This window comes from Heptranchias perlo, chromosome 41 (genome assembly GCF_035084215.1).
Source record: "Heptranchias perlo isolate sHepPer1 chromosome 41, sHepPer1.hap1, whole genome shotgun sequence".
Classification (NCBI taxonomy): Eukaryota; Metazoa; Chordata; class Chondrichthyes; order Hexanchiformes; family Hexanchidae; genus Heptranchias; species Heptranchias perlo.
This window is the reverse complement of record NC_090365.1, coordinates 16,131,373-16,157,545: the sequence shown is the minus strand read 5'-3', so window position 1 is coordinate 16,157,545 and position 26,173 is coordinate 16,131,373.

Sequence of the window (26,173 nt, the reverse complement as noted above, 5' to 3'; positions counted from 1 at the left end):
TAAATAGAGGCATACAGTACAAAAGCAAGGAAGTTATGCTAAATCTTTATAAATCACTGGTTAGGCCTCAGCTGGAGTATTGTGTTCAATTCTGGGCACCACATTCTGGTTTAGGAAGGATGTCAAGGCCTTGGAGAGGGTGCAGGAGAGATTTACTAGAATGGTTCCAGGGATGAGGGACTTCAGTTATGTGGAGAGACTGGAGAAGCTGGGGTTGTTCTCCTTAGAGCAGAGAAGGTTAAGGGGAGATTTAATAGAGATGTTCAAAATTATGAAGGGTTTTGAGTAATTAAGGAGAAATTGTTTCCACTGGCAAGAGGGTCAGTAATCAGAAGATTTAAGGTAATTGGCAAAAGAACTAGATGGGAGATGAGGAGAAAAAATTTACGCAGTGAGTTGTTATGCTCTGGAATGCACTGCCTGAAATAGTAACTTTCAAAAGGGAATTAGATACGTACTTAAAAAGGAAAAATGGGGAGGGCAGGGGAGTGGGACTAATTGGGTACCATTTTCGGTAGCACCACTACTGACCAAGCTGGCCGAGTCCTGAAGGACATAGCTCTCAGACTGGGCCTGCGGCAGGTGGTGAGCGAACCAACACGAGGGAAAAACCTACTTGACCTCGTCCTCACCAATCTACCTGTCGCAAATGCATCTGTCCATGACAGTATTGGTAGGAGTGACCACCGCACAGTCCTCGTGGAGACGAAGTCCCGTCTTCGCACTGAGGACACCATCTAACGTGTTGTGTGGCACTATCACCGTGCTAAATGGGATAGATTCAGAACAGATCTTGCAGCTCAAAACTGGGCATCCATGAGGCGCTGTGAGCCATCAGCAGCAGCAGAATTGTATTCCAGCACAATCTGTAACCTCATGGCCCGGCATATTCCTTACTCTACCATTACCAACAAGCCAGGGGATCAACACTGGTTCAATGAGGAGTGTAGAAGAGCATGCCAGGAGCAGCACCAGGCGTACCTAAAAATGAGGTGCCAACCTGGTGAAGCTACAACACAGGACTACATGCATGCTAAACAGCGGAAGCAACATGCTATAGACAGAGCTAAGTGATCCCACAACCAACGGATCAGATCAAAGCTCTGCAGTCCTGCCACATCCGGTCGTGAATGGTGGTGGACAATTAAACAACTAACGGGAGGAGGAGGCTCTGCAAATATCCTCATCCTCAATGATGGCAGAGCCCAGCACGTGAGTGCAAAAGACAAGGCTGAAGGGTTTGCAACCATCTTCAGCCAGAAGTGCCGAGTGGATGATCCATCTCGGCCTCCTCCCAAGATCCCCACCATCACAGAAGCCAGTCTTCAGCCAATTCGATTCACTCCATGTCATATCAAGAAATGACTGAGTGCACTGGATACAGAAAAGGCTATGAGCCCCGACAACATCCCGGCTGTAGTGCTGAAGTCTTGCGCTCCAGAACGAGCTGCGCCTCTAGCCAAGCTGTTCCAGTACAGCTACAGCACTGGCATCTACTGGAGAAAGTGGAAAATTGCCCAGGTATGTCCTGTCCACAAAAAGCAGGACAAATCCAATCCGGCCAATTACCGCCCCATCAGTCTACTCTCAATCCTCAGCAAAGTGATGGAAGGTGTCGTCGACAGTGCTATCAAGCGGCACTTACTCACTAATAACCTGCTCACCGATGCTCAGTTTGGGTTCCGCCAGGACCACTCGGCTCCAGACCTCAATACAGCCTTGGTCCAAACATGGACAAAAGAGCTGAATTCCAGAAGTGAGGTGAGAGTAACTGTTCTTGACATCAAGGCAGCATTTGACTGAGTGTGGCACCAAGGAGCCCGAGTAAAATTGAAGTTAATGGGAATCAGGGGAAAAACTCTCCAATGGTTGGAGTCATACCTAGCACAAAGGAAGATGGTAGTGGTTGTTGGAGGCCAATCATCTCAGCCCCAGGGCATTGCTGCAGGAGTTCCTCAGGGCGGTGTCCTAGGCCCAACCATCTTCAGCTGCTTCATCAGTGACCTTCCCTCCATCATAAGGTCAGAAATGGGGATGTTTGCTGATGATTGCACAGTGTTCAGTTCCATTCACAACCCCTCAGATAATGAAGCAGTCCGAGCCCGCATGCAGCAGGACCTGGACAACATCCAGACTTGGGCTGATAAGTGGCAAGTAACATTCGCACCAGACAAGTGCCAGGCAATGACCATCTCCAACAAGAGAGAGTCTAACCACTTCCCCTTGATATTCAACGACATTGCCAAATCCCCACCATCAATATCCTGGGGGTCACCATTGACCAGAAACTTAATTGGACCAGCCACATAAGTACTGTGGCTTCAAGACAAATCATTTAAAGGCAAATCATGTTTTTTGATGAGGTAACAGAGAGGGTTGATGAGGGCAATGCGGTTGATGTGTATATGGACTTCCTAAAATTGTTTGATAAAGTGCCACATTTTAGGCTTGTCAGCAAAGTTGAAGCCCATGAAATAAAAGGGGCAGTGGCAGCATGGATACGAAATTGGCTAAGTGACAGGAAACAGAGAGTAGTGGTGAACGGTTGTTTTTCGGACTGGAGGGAGGGGTACAGTGGAGTTCCCCAGGGGTTGGTGCTGGGACCACTACTTTTCTTGATATATATTAATGACTTGGACTTGGATGTACAGGGCACAATTTCAAAATTTGCAGATGACACAAAACTTGGAAGTGTAGTGAACAGTGAGGAGGATAGTGATAGACTTCAAGAGGATATAGACAGGCTGGTGGCATGGGCGGACACGTGGCAGATGAAATTTAATGCAAAGAAGTTCTAAGTGATACATTTTGGTAGGAAGAATGAGGAGAGGCAATATAAACTAAAGGGTCCAATCTAAAGGGGGTGCAGGAGTAGAGTGATCTGGGGGTAAATGTGCACAAATTTCTGAAGGTGGCCGGGCAGGTTGAGAAAGTGGTTAAAAAAGCATACGGGATCCTGGGCTTAATAAATAGAGGCATGGAGTACAAAAGCAAGGAGGTCATGATGAACCTTTATAAAACACTGGTTCAGCCACAACTGGAGTATTGTGTCCAATTCTGGGCACCGGACTTTGGGAAGGATGTGAAGGCCTTAGAGAAGATGCAGAAAAGATTTACTAGAATGGTTCCAGGGATGAGGGACTTTGGTTACGTGGATAGACTAGAGAAGCTGGGGTTGTTCTCCTTAGAGCAGAGAAGGTAGCAGGACACGTAGATAAGGTGGTTAAGAAGGCATATGGAATGCTTTCCTTTATTAGCCGAGGCATAGAATATAAAACCAGGGATGTTATGCTGGAACTGTATTAAACACTAGTTAGGCCACAGCTTGAATACTGTGTACAGTTCTGGTCACCACATTACAGGAAGGATGTAATTGCACTAGAGAGGGTGCAGAGGAGATTTGCAAGGATGTTGCCAGGACTGGAGAATTTTAGCTATGAGGAAAGATTGGATCGGCTGGGGTTGCTTTCCTTGGAACAGAGGAGCTGAGGGCTGATTTGATTGAGGTGTACAAAATTATGAGGGGCCTAGATAGAGTGGATAGGAAGGACTATTTCTCTTAGCAAAGGGTCAATAACCAGGGGGCATAGATTTAAAGTGATTGGTAGAAGGATTAGAGCGGAAATGTGTACCATCTACAAGATGCACTGCAGCAACTCGCCAAGGCTTCATCGACAGCACCTCCCAAACTCGCAACCTCAACCACTTAGAAGGACAAGAGCAGCAGGCACATGGGAACACCACCACCTGCACGTTCCCCTCCAAGTCACACACCATCCCGACTTGGAAATATATCGCCGTTCCTTCATCGTCGCTGGGTCAAAATCCTGGAACTCCCTTCCTATTTGCAGCTGTTTTGTCTGCACAGCGATTAAAGCCAGTGCAGTACAAGCCCTCCCATCTAACAGTGCCCCACACTGGGTCTACACTGGGTCTACACTGGAGCATGGGCTCTCCCTGCAGTGGTACAGCTGCAGGGTGGAATGTGCTCTGTTGTTGATATTTGACCCAGTTCTTTTTTTTTATTAATTACGAAAGCTAAAGAAACTCGATTAATAGAATGAATAAAACCTGAGAACATTTCTGCTAAGGAAGTGTTTTAAAACTTTATTTCTCTCAAACTGAGGCTATTTATTTTGATGCTTATATGTACATGTTGTAGTAGATTGTGTGGGGTGAAGGTGAAGGAAAGATGTGGGAGGACTAACAATGCAACAGATTCCTTTCATGTTCTTAAGACAGATGATATACGTAATGATAGACGGTGACTTTCAGTAAATAACTTTGCTCTCAGAACTAAAGGTTTTCCACATGCCTATTTCCTATAGCAGTTCAAAACCAATCCTACTACCTGTATCTACCTCTATTAATATCTTTACTTAATGGATTCACTCATCCCTTAAAAGATGCCACTGTCTCTGCCAATCACTTGCTGTAGAAAAGCATTGCGAGCTCTTTTGCTTCACTTCTTAGCTGCCTTCACCAGGGAGCAGTGAGAGTCTGCTGCTGGATTCTGAGAATACTTCCTTTTTTCTGAGATCAGAGAGCTTGTGACTAACTCCACAAGCTTCACACAACCATAGGGAATTGGTTAGGAGGTAGGAGACAGAGAGTAGGGATAATGGGGATGTGCTCCAATTGTCAGGATGTGACTAGTGGTGTCCCCCAGGGATCTGTACTGGGGCTCAGCTTTTCACTATATTTATAAATGACTTAGATGAAGGAATAGAGAGCCATATATCCAAGTTTGCTGACGACACTAAGTTAGATGGCACAGTAAATAGTGCAGATGGGAGCAGAAAGTTGCAAAGGGACATTGATAGATGTGAGTGGGCAAAACTGTGGCAGATGGAGTTCAATGTGACGTCATCCACTTTGGACCTAAGAAAGATAGATTTTATAAATGGTGAGGAGCAAGGAGATTTCGGGGTCCATCCACAGAAATCACTAAAAACTAGTGGACAGGTACAAAAAATAATTTAAAAAGCGAATGGAATGTTGGCCTTTATCTCAAGAGAAATGGAATACAAAGGGGTGGAAGTTATATTACTTTACAGGGCTCTGGTGAGACCCCATTTAGAGTATTGTGTTCAGTTCTGGGCACCGCACCTCAGGAAGGAGATATTGGCCTTGGAGGGGGTGCATCGCAGATTCACCAGAATGATACTGGGGCTAAAAGGGTTAAATTATGAGGACAGGTTGCATAGACTAGGCTTGTATTCCCTTGAGTATAGAAGATTAAGGGGTGATCTAATTGAGGTGTTTAAAATGATTAAAGGATTTGATAGGGTAGATAGAGAGAAACTATTTCCTCTGGTGGGAGTCCAGAACAAGGGGACATAACCTTAAAATTAGAGCTGGACCGTTCAGGGGTGATGTCAGGAAGCACTTCCTCACACAAAGGGGAGTGGAAATCTGGAACTCTCTCCCCCAAAAAGCTGTTGAGGCTGGGGGTCAATTCGAAATTTCAAAACTGAGATTGATAGAATTTTGTGAGGAACAGGCTCGAGGGGCTGAATGGTCTCCTCCTGTTCCTAACCACTCTCCCTGGGCAGCAGAGAGGCAAAAAGATCTAGTAAAATTACTCGGCAGTAAGCTTGAAATTTTAAAGAGTAAAGTGAGGCAATGTTTTCATAGAAAGTATTTCAAATCCTTTAAAATATTCCACTCACATCCTAATTTTCCTCAAAATTAAAAACCGTTGGGCTAGATTCTTTGTAAAGTGGCAGAAAATGAAGAGCTGGCCGACCGCAACATTAGGGTTGCCAATTCTGGTTGGAGGCATTCCTGGAGGTTTGATCACGTGACATTCTGACCACATGTGATGCCTGAGCACATGACATCCGATATGTGACATTTGTTCACATGACATCTGATCACATGACTTCTATAACTGTTATTGTAAAGGTCGGGTCCCCTGTAGTTGAGTATTTTTGCTCGTGGTTTCACACCAGCAGCTGCCTTGTGAGAAGTTCCAAGAATCAGGAGGCCTCCCGTGAGCAGGCGAAGAGGGGGAAACCGAGGGAGGTGAAGAGGGGAAACCGAGGGAGGCGAAGAGGGGGAACCGAGGGTGGGGAGCGATTCGCAGAGGGGACACCAGAGGTGGGAGAAACTTCGATTCCACCAGTAACTAATGGTAACTCACTGAAATTGCACTGATAACAAGTAGTAAAGTGATAACACTCAGATTCCCCTCATAAACAACTGTAATACAATATTTCACTGATAGTAATAGGTGTAATGCCCCGATATCCTACCTGTAACTAGTAGTAACCCTATAACCCGCTGATATTCACCCTGAAATCACAGCTAGGATCCCCTGCGCTGCACAAGGTGAGGTCAGGCTCCCCTGTAGATGCCACTTTTAATAGGCCCGATCTCTCTTCTTATCTCCTTGGACTCTGAACTGGGAACGTCAGTCAGAGTCGATCTGTACTCGAACTTTACACGTCAAAACCGGGCGGCACAGACTGACCTGAACCAAACCGACAGATCGCACAAAAGGCAACGGGCTCGGTGTTTGAGGCACTGCTCACAGGGCACATTGTCCTCAACTCAGCTCAGCACCAACATTTCTAAACCACTTCCTGAGCTCAGACTCCATAAAGGAAACTTTTCATAGAATGATAGAAATTCCAGCACAGGAGGAGACCATTTAACCCTGGTCCTGGCACTCTCTCCTCTAACTCCATTCCCTCACCAAAGATCTTTTTATATTCCTCCTCTTCAAATATTTATCCCATTCCCTTTGAAATAAAGTTTTATTCTCAACCTCAATATCCAAATGTGGTGAAGGATCCCACGGTCTAATAGTCCTCAGTTGAAGAACTTTCCTCCTCCCTGCCCCTTGGTTCTTCCAGTGAGAATCCTTGGTTTCTGTTCCCTAGTTCCCCGTTTACCTACAGTAAGGTCCCCCAGGTTTCACTTTCCCCCTTTACTGGCTGCTCCTCTCAGTATTGCTGCTGCTGCTCCTCCTGGCTCTGCAGGAAATGCTGGTCGCTGTGCCCAACCCCCACGTACTAACCCCCCCCGGTCCTGCTCACCCTCTTTCCCCCCCCAACCTTGGTCCTGCTCACCTCCTCCCTCCGTCCCACTCAACTCCCCCCACCCTGGTCCAACTCTCCCCCCACCCTGGTCCAACTCTCCCCCCACCCCGGTCCAACTCTCCCCCCACCTCCGTCCCACTCGCCCCCCACCATCTCCGTCCCACTCACCACCCCCTCTGCTTGAGCCCCATTCCCCCTATCCATAGTCCCTGCCCTCTCCTGACCTCCCATCCCCTAATCCCCTATTCCAAGTCTCCCTTGCTCCATGCCCCCATTCTCCATCTCTCCCCCATTTCCCAGTCTCCCTCTCTTCACCCCCACTCTTGACCACCCCCCACCATCGAATGCTGAGACCCGCAATTCCCGATTCCCATTCTCCAGCCCCCTCCCGACTGCACTCCACAAAGTCCCGGCTCTCTGTGGGTGATGTCAGCGAGCAGGGGGGGGGGCACTGCGGTGGGAAATTTAAATGGCTGATCTCCCGGGCTGCTGGATTCAGGGAAACTCCCAGTCACTCTCGGAGGGTTGTGAACCCGACTCAACATCGAGGGAGAGGGGCTGGGAGTTGGCTCAATCTGAGGCCTAACATCAGAGTTGCTGCATGGATTCATAACACAGGATACAGAGAGTGCAGGGGGAAGTTGGAAAAGGATACAAGGGCAAAGAGAGAATATGAGAAATGATTAACGGGTGACAAAGGGAAACCCGAAAATCTTTTATAAATATATAAAAAGTAAAAGGATAGTTAAAGGAATGGTGGGGTCGATTAGGGACAAAAAAGGAAATCATCTTGTGGAGGCGGAGGGCATGATTGAGGTACTGAATGAGGACTTTGCATCTGTCCTCACAAAAGAAGAGGATGAAGTTAATGTCCAGGAGAGGAGGAGGGAGTAGAGATATTGGATAGGATAAAAATAGATAGAAAGGAGGTGCTAGATAGGCTGGCATTACTCAAAGTTAACAGGTCACCGGGTCCAGATGGAAGGCATCCTAGGTTGCTGAGGGAAGCTGGGGTGGAGATAACAGAAGCTCTGACCACAAGAGAGAGTCTAACCATCTCCCCTTGACATTCAACGGCATTACCATCAACATCCTGGGGGTCACCATTGACCAGAAACTTAACTGGACCAGCCACATAAATACTGTGGCTACAAGAGCAGATCAGAGGCTGGGTATTCTGCGGCGAGTGACTCACCTCCTGACTCCCCAAAGCCTCTCCACCATCTACAAGGCACAAGTCAGGAGTGTGATGGAATACTCTCCACTTGCCTGGATGAGTGCAGCTCCAACAACACTCAAGAAGCTCGACACCATCCAGGACAAAGCAGCCCGCTTGATTGGCACCCCATCCACCACACTAAACATTCACTCCCTTCACCACCGGCGCACCGCGGCTGCAGTGTGTACCATCCACAGGATGCACTGCAGCAACTCGTCAAGGCTTCTTCAAAAGCACCTCCCAAACCCGCGACCTCTACCACCTGGAAGGACAATGGCAGCAGGCACATGGGAACAACACCACCTGCACGTTCCCCTCCAAGTCACACACCATCCCGACTTGGAAATATATCGCCGTTCCTTCATCGTCGCTGGGTCAAAATCCTGGAACTCCCTACCTAACAGCACTGTGGGAGAACCTTCACCACACGGACTGCAGCAGTTCAAGAAGGCGGCTCACCACCACCTTCTCAAGGGCAATTAGGGATGGGCAATAAATGCCGGCCTTGCCAGCGATGCCCACATCCCATGAACGAATAAAAAAAAATCTTTCAATCCTCCTTGGATATGGGGATGGTGCCAGAGGACTGGAGGATTGCAAATGTTACACCCCTGTTCAAAAAAGTGGAGAGGGATAAACCGGGTAACTACAGGTCAGTCAGTCTAACATCAGTGGTGGGAAAACTACTCGAGACCATTGTAAAGGACAGAATTAATTCTTACTTAGAGAAGCATAAGGGGCAGCCAGCACAAATTTGTTAAAGGCAAATCGTGTCTGACTAACCTGATTGAGTTCTTTGATGAAGTATCAGGGAGGATTGATGAAGGTACTGGAGTAGATATATGTGTAGACTTTCAAAAGGCATTTGATAAAGTACCACATAACAGACTTATTCAGAAAATAGAAGCATATAGGATTAAAGGGCTGTGGGATAAGAGGCAGAGAGTAATGGTGAACGGATGTTTGTCTGACTGGAGAGAAGAATGCAGTGGGATCCCCCAGGGGTCAGTATTAGGACCATTGCTTTTCTTGTTATACATAAATGACCCGGACTTGGATATAGGGAATACAATTTCTAAGTTTGCAGATGATACAAAATCTGGCAATGTAGTAAATAGTGAGGAGGACAGCAGCAGACACAGACAGACTGGCGAAATAGGCAGACACATGGCAGATGCAATTCAATGTGGATAAGTGTGAAGTGATGCACACGTGGGAGGAACATGGAGAGGCAGTATAATCTAAATGGTGCTATTTTGAGGGGGGTGCAAGAGCAGAGAGACCTGGGGGGCATATTCACAAATCATTGAAGGTGACAAGGCAAGTTGATAAGGCAGTTAAGAAAGCGTATGGGATACTTGACTTTGTAAATAGGGGCATTGAATACAAAAACAAGGAAATCATGCTGAATCTTTACAAATCACCGGTTAGGCCACATTGAATACAATTCAGGACATCACACTTTAGGAAGGATGTCAAGGCCTTGTAGATGGTGCAGAGAAGTTTTACCAGGATAATACCAGGGATGAGGGACTTCAGTTGTGTGGAGAGATTGGAGAAGCTGGGATTGTTCTCCTCAGAGCAGGGAAGGTTAAGAGGAGACATATGGAGTTATTGAAAATTATGAGAGGTTTTGATAGAGCAAGTACGGAGAAACTGTTTCCTCTGGCAAGTGGGTCAATAACCAGAGGTCATAGATTTAAAATAATTGGCAAAAGAACTAGAGAGAAAATGAGGAGAATATTTTTCCAGAGGGTTGTTAAGGTCTGGAATGTGCAACCTGAAAGGATGGTGGAAGCAGATTCCATTGGACGTGTTCTTGCAGAGAACTAATTTGCAGGGTTATGGGGAAAAAGATGGGTTAGGGTCTAAATTGGAGAACTCTTTGAAAGAGCTGGCACAGGGACGATGGATCGAAAGGCCTCCTTCTGTGCTGTAAGATTCTATGATTCAGGGTGCTTCTGTCCCGATATGTTTGGCCTTCTCTCCATCTGATGATGCACCAACCATGGCACCTTCCTCCCTCAGCATCAGGCTCCCTCAGCACCTTCCTCTCCCTCAGCACCTTCCTCTCCCACTGCACCTTCCTCTCCCTCAGCACCTTCCTCTCCCTCAGCACCTTCCTCTCCCTCAGCACCTTCCTCTCCCACTGCACCTTCCTCTCCCTCAGCACCTTCCTCTCCCACTGCACCTCCCTCTCCCTCAGCACCTTCCTCTCCCACTGCATCTTCCTCTCCCTCAGCACCTCCCTCTCCCTCAGCACCTTCCTCTCCCACTGCATCTTCCTCTCCCTCAGCACCTTCCTCTCCCTCAGCACCTTCCTCTCCCTCAGCACCTTCCTCTCCCTCAGCACCTTCCTCTCCCACTGCACCTCCCTCTCCCTCAGCACCTTCCTCTCCCACTGCACCTTCCTCTCCCTCAGCACCTTCCTCTCCCTCAGCACCTTCCTCTCCCTCAGCACCTTCCTCTCCCACTGCACCTTCCTCTCCCTCAGCACCTTCCTCTCCCTCAGCACCTTCCTCTCCCTCAGCACCTTCCTCTCCCACTGCACCTTCCTCTCCCTCAGCACCTTCCTCTCCCTCAGCACCTTTCTCTCCCTCAGCACCTTCCTCTCCCACTGCACCTTCCTCTCCCTCAGCACCTTCCTCTCCCTCAGCACCTTCCTCTCCCTCAGCACCTTCCTCTCCCTCAGCACCTTCCTCTCCCACTGCACCTTCTTCTCCCTCAGCACCTTCTTCTCCCTCAGCACCTTCCTCTCCCTCAGCACCTTCCTCTCCCACTGCACCTTCTTCTCCCTCAGCACCTTCCTCTCCCTCAGCACCTCCCTCTCCCACTGCACCTTCCTCTACCTCAGCACCTTCCTCTCCCACTGCACCTTCCTCTCCCTCAGCACCTTCCTCTCCCTCAGCACCTTCCTCTCCCTCAGCACCTCCCTCTCCCACTGCACCTTCCTCTACCTCAGCACCTTCCTCTCCCTCAGCACCTTCCTCTCCCTCAGCACCTTCCTCTCCCTCAGCACCTTCCTCTCCCTCAGCACCTTCCTCTACCTCAGCACCTTCCTCTCCCTCAGCACCTTCCTCTCCCACTGCACCTTCCTCTCCCTCAGCACCTTCCTCTCCCTCAGCACCTTCCTCTCCCTCAGCACCTTCCTCTCCCTCAGCACCTTCCTCTCCCACTGCACCTTCCTCTCCCTCAGCACCTTCCTCTCCCTCAGCACCTTCCTTTCCCTCAGCACCTCCCTCTCCCACTGCACCTTCCTCTCCCTCAGCACCTTCCTCTCCCTCAGCACCTTCCTCTCCCACTGCACCTTCCTCTCCCTCAGCACCTTCCTCTCCCTCAGCACCTTCCTCTCCCTCAGCACCTTCCTCTCCCACTGCACCTTCCTCTCCCACTGCACCTTCCTCTCCCTCAGCACCTTCCTCTCCCACTGCACCTTCCTCTCCCACTGCACCTTCCTCTCCCTCAGCACCTTCCTCTCCCACTGCATCTTCCTCTCCCTCAGCACCTTCCTCTCCCACTGCACCTTCCTCTCCCTCAGCACCTTCCTCTCCCTCAGCACCTTCCTCTCCCTCAGCACCTTCCTCTCCCTCAGCACCTTCCTCTCCCCCTGCACCTTCCTCTCCCTCAGCACCTTCCTCTCCCTAAGCACCTTCCTCTCCCACTGCACCTTCCTCTCCCTCAGCACCATCCTCTCCCTCAGCACCTTCCTCTCCCACTGCACCTTCCTCTCCCACTGCACCTTCCTCTCCCTCAACACCTTCCTCTCCCTCTGCACCTTCCTCTCCCTCAGCACCTTCCTCTCCCTCAGCACCTTCCTCTCCCACTGCACCTTCCTCTCCCTCAGCACCTTCCTCTCCCTCAGCACCTTCCTCTCCCTCAGCACCTTCCTCTCCCTCAGCACCTTCCTCTCCCACTGCACCTTCCTCTCCCACTGCACCTTCCTCTCCCTCAGCACCTTCCTCTCCCTCAGCACCTTCCTCTCCCTCAGCACCTTCCTCTCCCTCAGCACCTTCCTCTCCCTCAGCACCTTCCTCTCCCACTGCACCTTTCTCTGCCATTGCAACTTAATCCCTCAGCAGCCTTGGGCTCCCTCTTGCTGAGGACGGACCACCAAGTACCCACCCTGCATTAAAAGAGCCAATCACAGAAAATGGGTGTGAGTCTGTGCATTGGGCGGAGGTCCCTCCCCTGCATCTCCCCTGCTGGTAACTTCACCTCGAGTAAAGTCCCCACCATTCTCTTTATAGAATTTGATAGTTTGGCAGTTTTTATGCAGAGAACCAATCTTTCTGTTTCTGGGTTTCCTTTTTTGGGATTTATCTTTTTGCCATTTCCTTTTATTTTATGTTCTTCCTTCTTCATTGAGCAAATGGCTATTACTTATAATCTTATTCTGTCTTAGAGAGGAGAGGCACATCCAGTAGAAATTACTCCCCATTTAAGCCATTTTTAAAAATTTGTGCTCAGGATGTTGGTATCGCTGGCAAGGCCAACATTTATTGACCATCCCTAGTTGCCCCTTGAGAAGGTGGTGATGGGCCTTCTTCTTGAACTGCTGCAGTCCGTGTGGTGAAGATGCTCCCATGGTACTGTTAGGAGGGGAGTTCCAGGATTTCAACCCAGCAACGTTGAAGGAACGGTGATATATGCCCAAGTCGGGACGGTGTGTGACTCGGAGGTGATGGTGTTCCGGTGGAGGTGATGGTGTTCCGGTGGAGGTGATGGTGTTTTGGTGGAGGTGATGGTGTTCCGGTGGAGGTGATGGTGTTCCGGTGGAGGTGATGGTGTTCCGGTGGAGGTGATGGTGTTTTGGTGGAGGTGATGGTGTTCCGGTGGAGGTGATGGTGTTCCGGTGGAGGTGATGGTGTTCCGGTGGAGGTGATGTTTTGGTGGAGGTGATGTTGTTCTGGTGGAGGTGATGGTGTTCCGGTGGAGGTGATGGTGTTCCGGTGGAGGTGATGGTGTTCCGGTGGAGGTGATGGTGTTCCGGTGGAGGTGATGGTGTTTTGGTGGAGGTGATGGTGTTTTGGTGGAGGTGATGGTGTTTTGGTGGAGGTGACGGTGTTCCGGTGGAGGTGATGGTGTTTTGGTGGAGGTGATGGTGTTCCGGTGGAGGTGATGGTGTTCCGGTGGAGGTGGTGGTGTTTTGGTGGAGGTGATGGTGTTCCGGTGGAGGTGATGGTGTTCCGGTGGAGGTGATGGTGTTTTGGTGGAGGTGATGGTGTTTTGGTGGTGGTGGTGGTGTTCCGGTGGAGGTGATGGTGTTTTGGTGGAGGTGATGGTGTTTTGGTGGAGGTGGTGGTGTTCCCATGCACCTGCTGCCCTCCTCTGCTGAATGATTTTTCCAGTATATTTCCATTCACCATATTCCCATGCAAGTCTCTCTCAGAACTTTCCAGTTCAATGATTTTGTTTTCCCCTTTCTCCATCTTGGAACGTTCAATTCTGTTAATGTTTCGATCCATAAATTTACTGAGACCACATTGTGACTGGAGGTTGCTGATGTATAAATGCTAACGAAACCCTCGAGCAGATTTGTTCTTTTATTATTACCACAGAACCGTAAAACATTCAGTTATAAAATACAGTCAGTCAATAGATGTTCTGTGGGGGGTCTCTAGAGATCTGAAATTGTAAATTGGTGTATTTTTAAAAGCAAATAGTTGAATGTGGTCATACATGTGTCTGTAAGCTGCAGTTAGACTGTGTGACACATGCTGAAAGCTGATGTGGAAGCTTGTGATCTGCGACCAAAGCCATACAAGCTTAAGTAATGTGGCAAAAGTCATCAACTTACAACAAAGGGATCAGCAACACGATGGACTGTTCCAAAACAATCAAACTACGAAAGTTAGAGCAATGAGCAATAAATTAGAAAGTTTGAGCAGGTTTCCGTGTGATTACCTTAGTGTACATGTGCAATACTCTGGGGTATAGAACTGCAGCTCTAATGAGAAACTACCTTTGGGTTCGTTCCTGGTCTATCTTTGTCCTGCTAAATCACACTAATATTCACACTCCAGTGCCTAAAGTGACCCAACTCTTGGGCATTATGCTTCAAAAATCCTGCCTTGACATATCACGAGTACCAAGCTTCTTGCTAATGTCCGATGGAACAAGCTTGTATAAAGTGGGAGTGCTATAAATAATTCCAGCCCAGAGGCCTGCCCTGCTTCATTCTTGCTGTAAACATTATGTAGCTTGAAAATCATCGTGTAACAATTTATAAAATGCATGAGAATCACTTGCAATCTCAGACTGTATACTATAAATCTATGCATGTTTACGACCCAACTTGAACTGAATGTAAATGATCTGTTGGGTTTGGGATGTAACTGATTGTATAGGAAGGAAATGAAATGCAGAATTATATTGAGAATGAAAATAAGCAGAACTCTGAACTCTGAACTCCCTGCCTCTGTACAGTATTTGCAGCAGACCTCATTGCAAAATGTCAAACTGCAAAGATATATATTAATAAAACTTTTGAAAGATTAATTTTGGTTATAATTTATTGCCATTGTCTACAATACATGTGATATTTGAAGATGATGTCTGTAATCTGATTGTGTGACTGTTAGTGATAAATTGCACTTATTGGTTGCTTTTTTTCTATTCTATATTTGTATTTTGTCATTTTTTAACATAACAAAACAATCAAATATGGATTGACAGGCAGAATTCTACCACAATAAATCCCAATTATAGTTCCTTCTAATAAAACACCCACAAAGTTCAATCAGCACTCGCTGTGTGCATGTTTATTTAATATTCAAAGAGATTAAAAGAAACATAACGGGGCCAAATCAGGCACACTCAAGCCATGAGGCTGGGGGACCTGCAAACGCCACATACAGAATTTCTGGCCTTGGATCTGAGCCTTCGCCCTCTCCATACAAGGCCATTGAAACTGGTGGTGGGGCTTGAGATAGGGAGAGCCCACGTCCCCAGCCTCTGAAGCCTGAATCGGCCATTACGCCTGGTGAAACCATATGTAGCAGGCCACCTATGCAGATGAGGGGCCCAAAGAGGAGGGCCCATTTTTTCTGGCAGCAATTTTTAGCCCACTCACAAAGGCACCTGTGGAAGCAGGTCTGATCTGTCAGGGGGTTTGAGGAACCCATCCCACCAGTTTTTAGACAGACTTTCCAGCCTCCCCAGAATGGGGACACCCATTGCTATTCCAATGGTTATTAAGGACCGAGTGGGGCCAGTAGTGGAAGTTGCTGGTGGGAGCAGTTGCAATGTCGGGGCCAGAATTGGGCCTCTTGGATTTTTAGTCCCAATACAGAGAGAGAGATGAAACAGGTACTCATGCTGCTGTGTAAGTGTGTTTTCTGTACAATAGACTATTGTACAGTCTTTAGGCTGCTCAATGCCATCACCTCCTGTTATCATGGAGTCCACTTGTCCTCCCAAGTATATTTTCCCAGAAACACACTTGGTTATGAGCTGTTGCTGCTTGTTGGTTCTTGTATGATCTCATAAGTCTCCTGATAATGCCAAGGTGATGCGTATTGTAGTTAGAATCATGATAGAATCATAGAAAGTTACGGCACAGAAGGAGGCCATTCAGCCCATTGTGTCTGTGCCGGCCGAAAAACAGCTATCCAGCTTAATCCCACTTTCTAGCACTTGGTCCGTAGCCCTGTAGGTTATGATACTTCAAGTTTCAAGTGCACATCCAAGTACTTTTAAATGAGTTGAGGGTTTCTGCCTCTCCCACCCTTTCAGGCAGCGAGTTCCAGACACCACCACACTCTGGGTGAAAAAATTTCTCCTCAGCTCCCCTCTAATCCTTCTACCAATTACTTTAAATCTATGCCCCCTGGTCACTGACCCCTCTACTAAAGGAAATAGGTCCTCCCTATCCACTCTATCAAGTCCTGTCAATTAAATCTCCCCTCAGCCTTCTTTGTTCCAAATAAAACAATCCCAGCCTATCCAATCTTTTCTCATAGCTAAAATTCTCCAGCCCTGGCAACATCCTCGTAAATCTCCTCTGTACCCTCTCTAGTGAAATCACATCTTTCCTATAATGTGGTGACCAGAACTGTACGCAGTACTCAAGCTGTGGCAATGTTTTATGCAGTTCCAGCATAACCTCCCTGCTCTTATACTCTATGCCTCGGCTAATAAAGGAAAGTATCCTGTATGCCTTTTTAACCACCTTATCTACCTGTCCTGCTACCTTCAGGGATCTGTGGACATGCATTCCAATATCCCTTTGTTCCTCTGCACCTCTCTGTATCCTCCCATTTATTGTGTACTCCCTTGCCTTGTTTTCTCTCCCCAAATGCATTACCTCACACTTCTCTGGATTGAATTCCATTTGCCACTTTTCTGCCCATCTGACCAGTCCATCGATATCTTCCTGCAGTCTACAGCTTTCCTCCTCACTATCAACCACACGGCCAATTTTTGTATCATCTTCAAACTTCTTAATCATGCCCCCTACATTCAAGTCCAAATCATTAATATATACCACAAAAAGCAAGGGACCGAGTACTAAGCCTTGCGGAACCCCACTGGAAACAGCCTTCCAGTCGCAAAAACACCCGTCGACCATTACCCTTTGCTTCCTGCCACAGAGCCAATTTTGGATCCAATGTGCCACTTTCTCTTGGATCCCATGGGCTTTTACTTTTTTGACCAGTCTGCCATGTGGGACCTTGTCAAAAGCCTTGCTAAAATCCAGGTACACTACATCAAACGCGTTAACATCATCGACCCTCCTTACCTGCTCAAAAAATTCAATCAAGTTAGTCAGACACAAACTTCCCTTAACAAATCCATGCTGACTGTCCTTGATTAATCTGTGCCTTTCTATATGACGATTTATGTTAGTGAAAGGAAGAACTTACATTTATATAAAGAAAGAAAGACTTGCATTTATATTTCACCTTTCACGACCTCTGTTGTAATGTAGGGAAACGCAACAGCCAGTTTGCGCACAGCAAGATCCCACAAATAGCAATGTGATAATGACCAGATAATCTGTTTGAGTGATAAATATTGGCCAGGACACCAGGGAGAACTCCTTTGCTCTTCTTCAAATAGTGCCATGGGATCTTTTACATCCACCTGAGGGGACATCTCGTCAGAAAGATGGCACCTCAGACAGTACTGCACTGGATTTTGTGCTCAAGTTTTTGGAGTGAGACTTGAACCCATGACCTTCTGACTCAGAGGCGAAAGTGCTACCCACTGAGCCATGGCTGACCACATCACAGCCTCAGGACATCCCAAAGCACTTCACAGCCAATGATTTACGTTTAAGTGCAGTTACTGGTTTAATTTGCATGCATCAATATCCCACAAACAATAAATGAAACAAAAGACTTGTTCAGCATTTTTGGTGGTGTTGGTTGAGAGGTGAATGTTGGCCAGATTCCAGGAGAACGCTTTGCTCTTTGACTCGTGTAATGGGATCTTTTACATTCACCTGATCAGGCAGCTAGGGCCTCGGTTGAATGGTTCACTTGGAAGACGGCATCTCCAACAGTGCAGCACCCCCTGAACTCCAGTAGTTAAGCTAGATAATGTGCTTCAGTCCTGGAGTGGAATTTGAAGATTTCTGACACTTCTAGGAAATTTCAGTGAGCGAGTGAAGGAGACAGTCGAAGCAGAGAGTGTTGTTTCATCCAAATGCAAATTGGATAGATTTCTTTCAGAAAATAATATTTTGGGTTATTGTATATGATTCATTTGTGATATGACATGTGGTGAGTGTAGCAGGCTCGGGAGAAACAGGTGACTTCGGACCGATGTTTCCCAATGCTCTCCCCCCACTGGAGTTTTCTCACCTCATGCCTGGGTCTGTTGTAGACTAACTGATAGAGATTGATTGAGATGATTAGTCAAGAACTTCATCACTGTTGTATCATCTGAGTGCCAGGCTGGGAGAAAGTGAACTAGAAGGACCTTGGTCTTTTTTCATCTAGCAAAGTGGATAATGGTAGATGGATTTTTAATGTAGATATACCCGATGCAATGTAGATAAACACGATCCAATGTAGATAAACACGATCCAATGTAGATATACACGATGCAATGTAGATAAACACGATCCAATATAGATATACACGATGCAATGTAGATAAGCACGATGCAATGTAGATATACACGATCCAATGTAGATATACACGATGCAATGTAGATATACACGATCCAATGTAGATAAACACGATCCAATGTAGATATACACGATGCAATGTAGATAAACACGATCCAATATAGATATACACGATGCAATGTAGATATACACGATGCAATGTAGATAAACACGATCCAATGTAGATAAACACGATCCAATGTAGATATACACGATGCAATGTAGATATACACGATGCAATGTAGATATACTCGATGCAATGTAGATAAACACGATGCAATGTAGATATACACGATCCAATGTAGATATACACGATGCAATGTAGATATACTCGATGCAATGTAGATAAACACGATGCAATATAGATATACACGATGCAATGAAGATATACACGATGCAATGTAGATATACATGATGCAATGTAGATATACATGATGCAATGTAGATATACACAATGCAATGTAGATATACTCGATGCAATGTAGATAAACACGATGCAATATAGATATACACGATGCAATGAAGATATACACGATGCAATGTAGATATACATGATGCAATGTAGATATACATGATGCAATGTAGATATACACAATGCAATGTAGAGGAAATCTATGCACTGAAAGAGATGCCCAATAGCATTGGTAGAAAAAGATTTGTGTTTGATTATTGAGCAGAGCAAATGACCAGTCAATGTGAACCATTCATTTTTTTCCTGAATTGGCTACAGAAAATCATGGGTTCAAGTCCCACTGCAGAGATTTGAGCCTATAATCCAGGCTGACACTCTCGTGCGGTACTGAGGGAGTGCTGCATTGTTGGAGGTGCTGTCTTTCTGATGAGACGTTAAACTGAGGCCCCATCTGCCCCCTCAGGTGGACGTAAAAGATCCCACGGCACTATTTCAAAGAAAAGTAGGGGAGTTCTCCCCGGTGTCCTGGTCAATATTTATCACTTGACCAAAATCACTAAAACAGGTTATCTTGTCATTATCACATTGCTGATTGTGGGATCTTGCTATGCACAAATTGGCTGCTGCGTTTCCTACATTACAACAGTGACTACACTTCAATAAGTACTTCATTGGCTGTAAAGTGCTTTGGGGTGTCCTGAGGTCTTTCTTTCTTCCCAATTGCGAGGCCTTCCCGAAACCCCCTCCCCTTCACTTACCTGAGTGTCAGGGACCATTTCTTCAGTCCCTGCTGCCTGACATTCTGCTCTCACCTGCCGGCCAGCTGTCGCTTCCCACCAGTTTTGGGCGAGCAACCAGCCGGCAAATGAGGGCTGGGAGTAAAAATGGCCTGGGCTTCACGTTGCCGAGGTCGGAGGGTTTGGCCCACGCCCGCCTGATTCTTGCCCCATGCTGAAATCGGGGCTTTGGTGTCAGGATTGAGTGGTGTGTATGTAAACACACAGCAATTAAAACAATATTGGTGAATGAGATGCGTTAATAACTATGGAGGGATATGATACAGTGCCTTTAATGGAGATGTGGCTTAGGTTTGGACAGAGCTGGGAATTTAATATTCCTGGTTAGAACATTTTTAGGAGAGACAAGGAGAGAGAGAGAGTGGGGTGGATTCTATCACAGCGCTAGAACATAAGGATGTGTTAGGACAGAATCCAGGTGAATAGAGTTAAGAAATGGGAAGGGAAATGGTGCAATTACAGGCCATCAAAGAGTGGAGATAAGATCGAGAGGAACGTCTGTAGACAGTTAACAAAGAAATATAAGAACACAGGGCAATCCTAAAATCGACTGGAATAAAGATAATTCATGTGATGAAAGTGGGGAATGCACTTTCGAATAGATCCAGGACTGTTTCCTAGATCAGTCTGTTTCTAGTCCAATACAGCACCATGGGGCAAAGGGCAGCACAGGGGGGCACAGTGAAGTGTAGGAATGCAGTGGGTATAGAGGATTCAATAGTCAGGGGGATAGACAGGTGTTTCTGCAACCGCTGACGTGAGTCTCATATGATGTGTTGCCTCCCTGCCGTCGGGGTAAAGGATGTCACTGAGAGGGTGCAGAACATTCTGCGGGGGGAAAGGGAACACCAAGAAGTTGTGAGCCATGTTGGGACCTAATGACATAGGAAGGAAAAGGGTTGAGGTCCGACACACAGAGTTTCTTAAACTTGGGATGAGGCTAAAGATCAGGACCTGAAGGGTGGTAATCTCTAGATTACCCCCAGTGCCACGCGCTAGTGAGTATAAGAATAGCAAGATAAGACAGGTTAACGCGTGGCTCGAGAAGCGGTGGAGGAGGGTGGGCTTCAGTTCCTGGGGCATTGGGACTAGTTCTGGGGCAAGAGGGATCTGTTCAAGCTGGACGGGTTGCATCTGAACAGGGCTGGGACCAATGTCTTCGCTGGGAGGTTAACTAGTGCTGTGGGGGAGGGTTTTAACTAATTTGGCGGGGGGAGGGGAACCAGGATGAAGCATCAGAGAGGAGAAACAAGGTGCATAGAGGACTGGGAGAGACAAACAGCATTAGAATAAAGAGTTGTCCAGAAATAGGAGGGATCAGTTGGGGGAGAAATGCAAAGCAGACTCCAGGGTTTGGAGTGCATGTGTGTAAATGCATGGAGCGTAATCAATAAGGTTGGTGAGCTACACGGGATTATGATTTAATAGCAATAACGAGAGCTGGTTCAAACAAGGGCAGGAATTGGAACTTAATGTCTACAATGTATTCAGGAGGAGTTACAGACCTGGTAAGGGATGATGTGTTTGAGGATTCAAAGACAGAATCTACTTGGCTAGAGCTAAGGAACAGAAGAGGAGTTGTTATGCTGCTGGGTGTATACTATAGACCACCAAATCATGGGAAGGAGATGGAAGAGCAAATCAGCAAGCAAATTTCAGAAAGACATACAAACAATAGAGTAGTGATAATGGGAGACTTCAATTATCCGAATATAGACTGGGAAAAAAGTGTAAAGGGCAAGGAATTCCTGAAATGTGTACAGGATGCGTACAGTATGTTTGTAGCACAACAAGGAAGGAAGCTGGATCTGGTTCTGGGGAATGAAGTGGGGCAAGTGGAGCAAGTTTCAGTGGGGGAGCATTTGGGAAACAGTGATCACAATATCGTTAGGTTTAGAGTAGTTATGGAATGGGATGAGGAACTATTGAAAGTGAAGATACTCAATTGGAAGAGGGTTAATTTCAGTGAGTTGGAAAGGGATCTGGCCCAGGTAGATTGAAAACAAAGATTAACAGGAAAACAGTAAATGACCAATGGGAGGCCTTCAAAGAGGAGATAGTTCGGGTACATCCCTATGAGGGGGAAAGGAAGGGCATCCAAAACTAGAGCTTCCTGGATGACTAAAGAGAGATTCAAATGAAGCAGAAAAAGGAGGCTTATGATAAATGTCAGGATCATAATACAGTAGAGAATCAAGCTGAATACAGAAAGTGCAGAGGAGATCTAAAAAAGGAAATAAGAGGGGCAAAGAAAGTGTATGAGAAAACATTAGTGGGTAACAGAAAAGGGAACCTTAAAGTCTTTTATAAATATATAAATAGTAAAAGGATCTTCAAAGGAAGGGTGGGGCCGATTAGGGACCAAAAAGGACCTTCTTGTGGAGGCAGAGGGCATGGCTGAGGTACTAAATGAATGCTTCACATCCGTCTTCACTACAGAAGAGGATGCTGCCAATATCACAGTAAAGGGGGAGTTAATGGAGAAATTGGAAAGGATAAAAATAAAGAGGTCCTTAAAAAGTTGGCAGTGCTCAAAGTAGAAAAGTCACCCGGTCTGGATGGGATGCATCCTCGGTTGCTGAGAGAAGTAAGGGTGGAAATAGCGGAGACTCTGGACACAATCTTTCAATCCTCCTTGGATATGAGAGTGGTGCCAGAGGACTGGAGGGTTGCAAATGTTACACCCTTGTTCAAAAAGGGGAGAGGGATAAACCCAGTAACTACAAGTCAGTCAGTCTAATGTCGGTGTAACAAAGAGGGTTGATGAGGGTAGTGCGGTTGATGTTGTGTATATGGACTTTCAAATAGCATTTGAAGCCCATGGGATTAAAGGGGTGGTGGCAGCATGGATACAAAATTGGCTAAGTGACAGAAGGCAGATTGTGATGGTGAATAGTTGTTTTTCTAGACTGGAGGGAAGTTTACAGTGGTGTTCCCCAGGGGTCAGTATTAGGACCACTGCTCTTTTTGATATATATTAATGACCTGGACTTGGGTATACAGGGTATAATTTCAAAGTTTGCAGATGACACGAAACTCAGAAATGTAGTAAACAGTGAGGAGGATAGTAACAGACTTCAGGAGAACAGAGACAGACTGGTGAAATGGGCAGACACCTGGCAGATGAAATTTAATGCAGAGACGTGTTAAGTGATGCATTTTGGAAGGAAGAGTGAGAAGAGACAATATAAACTAAATGGTATCATTTTAAAGGGGCTACAGGAACAGAGAGACCTATGGGTATATGTACACAAATCTTTGAAGGTGGCAGGACAAGTCGAGAAGTCTGGGCTGGACTTTATTAATAGAAGCAGAGAGTACAAAAGCAAGGAAGTTATGCTCAACCTTTATAAACACTGGTTAGACCACAGCTGGAGTATTGTGTTCAATTCTGGGCACCACACTTTAGGAAGGTTGTCAAGGCCTTGGAGAGGGTGCAGAGGAGATTTACTAGAATGGTTCCAGGAATGAGGAATTTCATAGAATCATAGAAAATTTATGGCACAGAAGGAGGCCATTCGGCCCATTGTGTCCGCGCTGGCTGAGAACCGAGCCACCCAGCTTAATCCCACTTTCCCGCATTTGGTCCATAACCCTGCAGGTCACGGCTCTTCAGATGCACATCCAGGTATTTTTTAAATGAGTTGAGGGTTTCTGCCTCTACCACCCTCTCAGGCAGTGAGTTCCAGACCCCCACCACCCTCTGGGTGAAAATATTTTCCTCATTTCCGCTCTAATCCTTCTACCAATCACTTTAAATCTATGCCCCCTGGTTATTGACCCCTCTGCTAAGGGAAATAGGTCCTTCCTATCCACTCTATCTAGGACCCTCATAATTTTCTAAACCTCAATCAGATCACCCCTCAGCCTCCTCTGTTCCAAGGAAAACAACCCCAGCCTATCCAATCTGTCCTAGGAGGAGTGTTTGCTAGTGCTGTTGGGGAGGGTTTAAACTAAAGTGGCAGGGGGTTGGGAACCTGAGCAGGGAGAGAGAGGAAAGCGTAACAGGAAGGGACAGAAGGTATGGAGTAATAGGTAAAGTGTTAAAAAAGGAAAAAGCAGGAACTAAGCGTCACAAAACAGATTTGAAAGTTCTTTATCTGAATGCACGTAGCATTCGTAATAAAATGGACGAGTTAACGGCACAAATAACTACGTATGGGTATGATCTTGTGGCCATTACAGAAACATGGCTGCAGGGTGACAACGACTGGGAATTAAATATGCCAGGGTATTTAACAATCAGGAAGGACAGGCAGGAAGGAAGGGGAGGTGGGGTGGCTATGTTAATAAAGGAAGGAATCACTGTAATACAGAGAAATGATATTGGGACAAAGCATCAAGATAATGAAACAGTTTGGGTGGAGATAAGGAATAATAAGGGAAAAAAAACATTAGTGGGCGTAGTATATAGGCCTCCTAATAGTTGCAACTCTGCTGGAAGAAGTATTAATCAGGAGATAGTCGGGGCATGTAATAAGGGAACAGCCATAATTATGGGGGATTTTAATTATCATATTAACTGGACAAATCAAATTGGGCAGAGCAGCCTTGAGGACGAGTTCATTGAGTGCATCAGGGATGGATTTCTTGAGCAGTATGTAACTGATCCTACAAGGGGGCAGGCAACCTTGGACCTGGTCCTGTGTAATGAGTCAGGATTAATTAATAATGTCCTAGTTAAGGATCCCCTTGGAACGAGCGACCACAACATGGTTGAATTCCATATCCAATTAGAGGGTGAGAAGGTTGATTCTCAAACAAGCGTACTGAGCTTGAATAAAGGAGACTATGATGGTATGAGAGCGGAATTGATTAAAGTGGACTGGGAAAATAGATTAAAGGGTAAGACGGTACATGAGCAGTGGTGTTCATTTAGGGAGTTATTTTACAACTTTCAAAATAAATATATTCCACTGAGGAAAAAAGGGTGTAAAAGAAATGACAGCCACCCGTGGCTAAGTAAAGAAATCAAGGATAGTATCCGACTAAAAACAAGGACATATAAGGTAGCCAAACTTAGTGGGAGGATAGAAGATTGGGAATTCTTCAAAAGACAGCAAAAAGTAACTAAAGGATTGATTAAGAAAGGGAAGTTAGATTATGAAAAGAAATTAGCAAAAAATATAAAAACAGATAGCAAGAGTTTCTATAGTTATATAAAAAGAAAAAGGGTGGCTAAGGCAAACATAGGTCCCTTAGAGGATGAGACCGGGAAATTAATGGTGGGAAACATGGAGATGGCAAAAATGCTGAACAAATATTTTGTTTCAGTCTTTACAGTAGAGGACACTAAGAATATCCCAACACTGGACAAACAGGGGACTCTCGGGGGGGAGGAGCTAAATACGATTAAAATCACTCAAGAGATGGTACTCAGTAAAATAATGGGACTCAAGGCGGATAAATCCCCTGGACCTGATGGCTTCCATCCGAGGGTCTTGAGGGAAGTGGCAGTAGGGATTGTGGATGCTTTGGTGATAGTTTTCCAAAATTCCCTGGACTCAGGAGAGGTCCCGGCAGATTGGAAAACTGCTAATGTAACACAGTTATTTAAAAAGGGTAGTAGGCAGAAGGCTGGAAATTATAGGCCAGTTAGCTTAACATCTGTGGTGGGTAAAATTTTGGAGTCTATTATTAAGGAGACAGTAACGGAACATTTAGATAAGCATAATTTAATAGGACAAAGTCAGCATGGCTTTATGAAGGGGAAGTCATGTCTGACAAATTTGCTTGAGTTCTTCGAGGATATAACGTATAGGGTGGATAAAGGGGAACCAGTGGACATAGTGTATTTAGACTTCCAGAAGGCATTCGACAAGGTGCCACATAAAAGATTATTACTTAAGATAAAAAATCACGGGATTGGGGGTAATATTCTGGCATGGGTGGAGGATTGGTTATCGAACAGGAAGCAGAGAGTTGGGATAAATGGTTCATTTTCGGACTGGCAACCAGTAACCAGTGGTGTTCCACAGGGGTCGGTGCTGGGTCCCCAACTCTTTACAATCTATATTAACGATTTGGAGGAGGGGACCGAGTGCAACATATCAAAATTTGCAGATGATACAAAGATGGGAGGGAAAGTAGAGAGTGAGGAGGACATAAAAAACCTGCAAGGGGATATAGACAGGCTGGGTGAGTGGGCGGAGATTTGGCAGATGCAATATAATATTGGAAAATGTGAGGTTATGCACTTTGGCAGGAAAAATCAGAGAGCAAGTTATTTTCTTAATGGCGAGAGACTGGAAAGTACTGCAGTACAAAGGGATCTGGGGGTCCTAGTGCAAGAAAATCAAAAAGTTGGTATGCAGGTGCAGCAGGTGATCAAGAAAGCCAACGGAATGTTGGCTTTTATTGCTAGGGGGATAGAATATAAAAACAAGGAGGTATTGCTGCAGTTATATAAGGTATTGGTGAGACCGCACCTGGAATACTGCATACAGTTTTGGTCTCCATACTTAAGAAAAGACATACTTGCTCTCGAGGCAGTACAAAGAAGGTTCACTCGGTTAATCCCGGGGATGAGGGGGCGGACATATGAGGAGAGGTTGAGTAGATTGGGACTCTACTCATTGGAGTTCA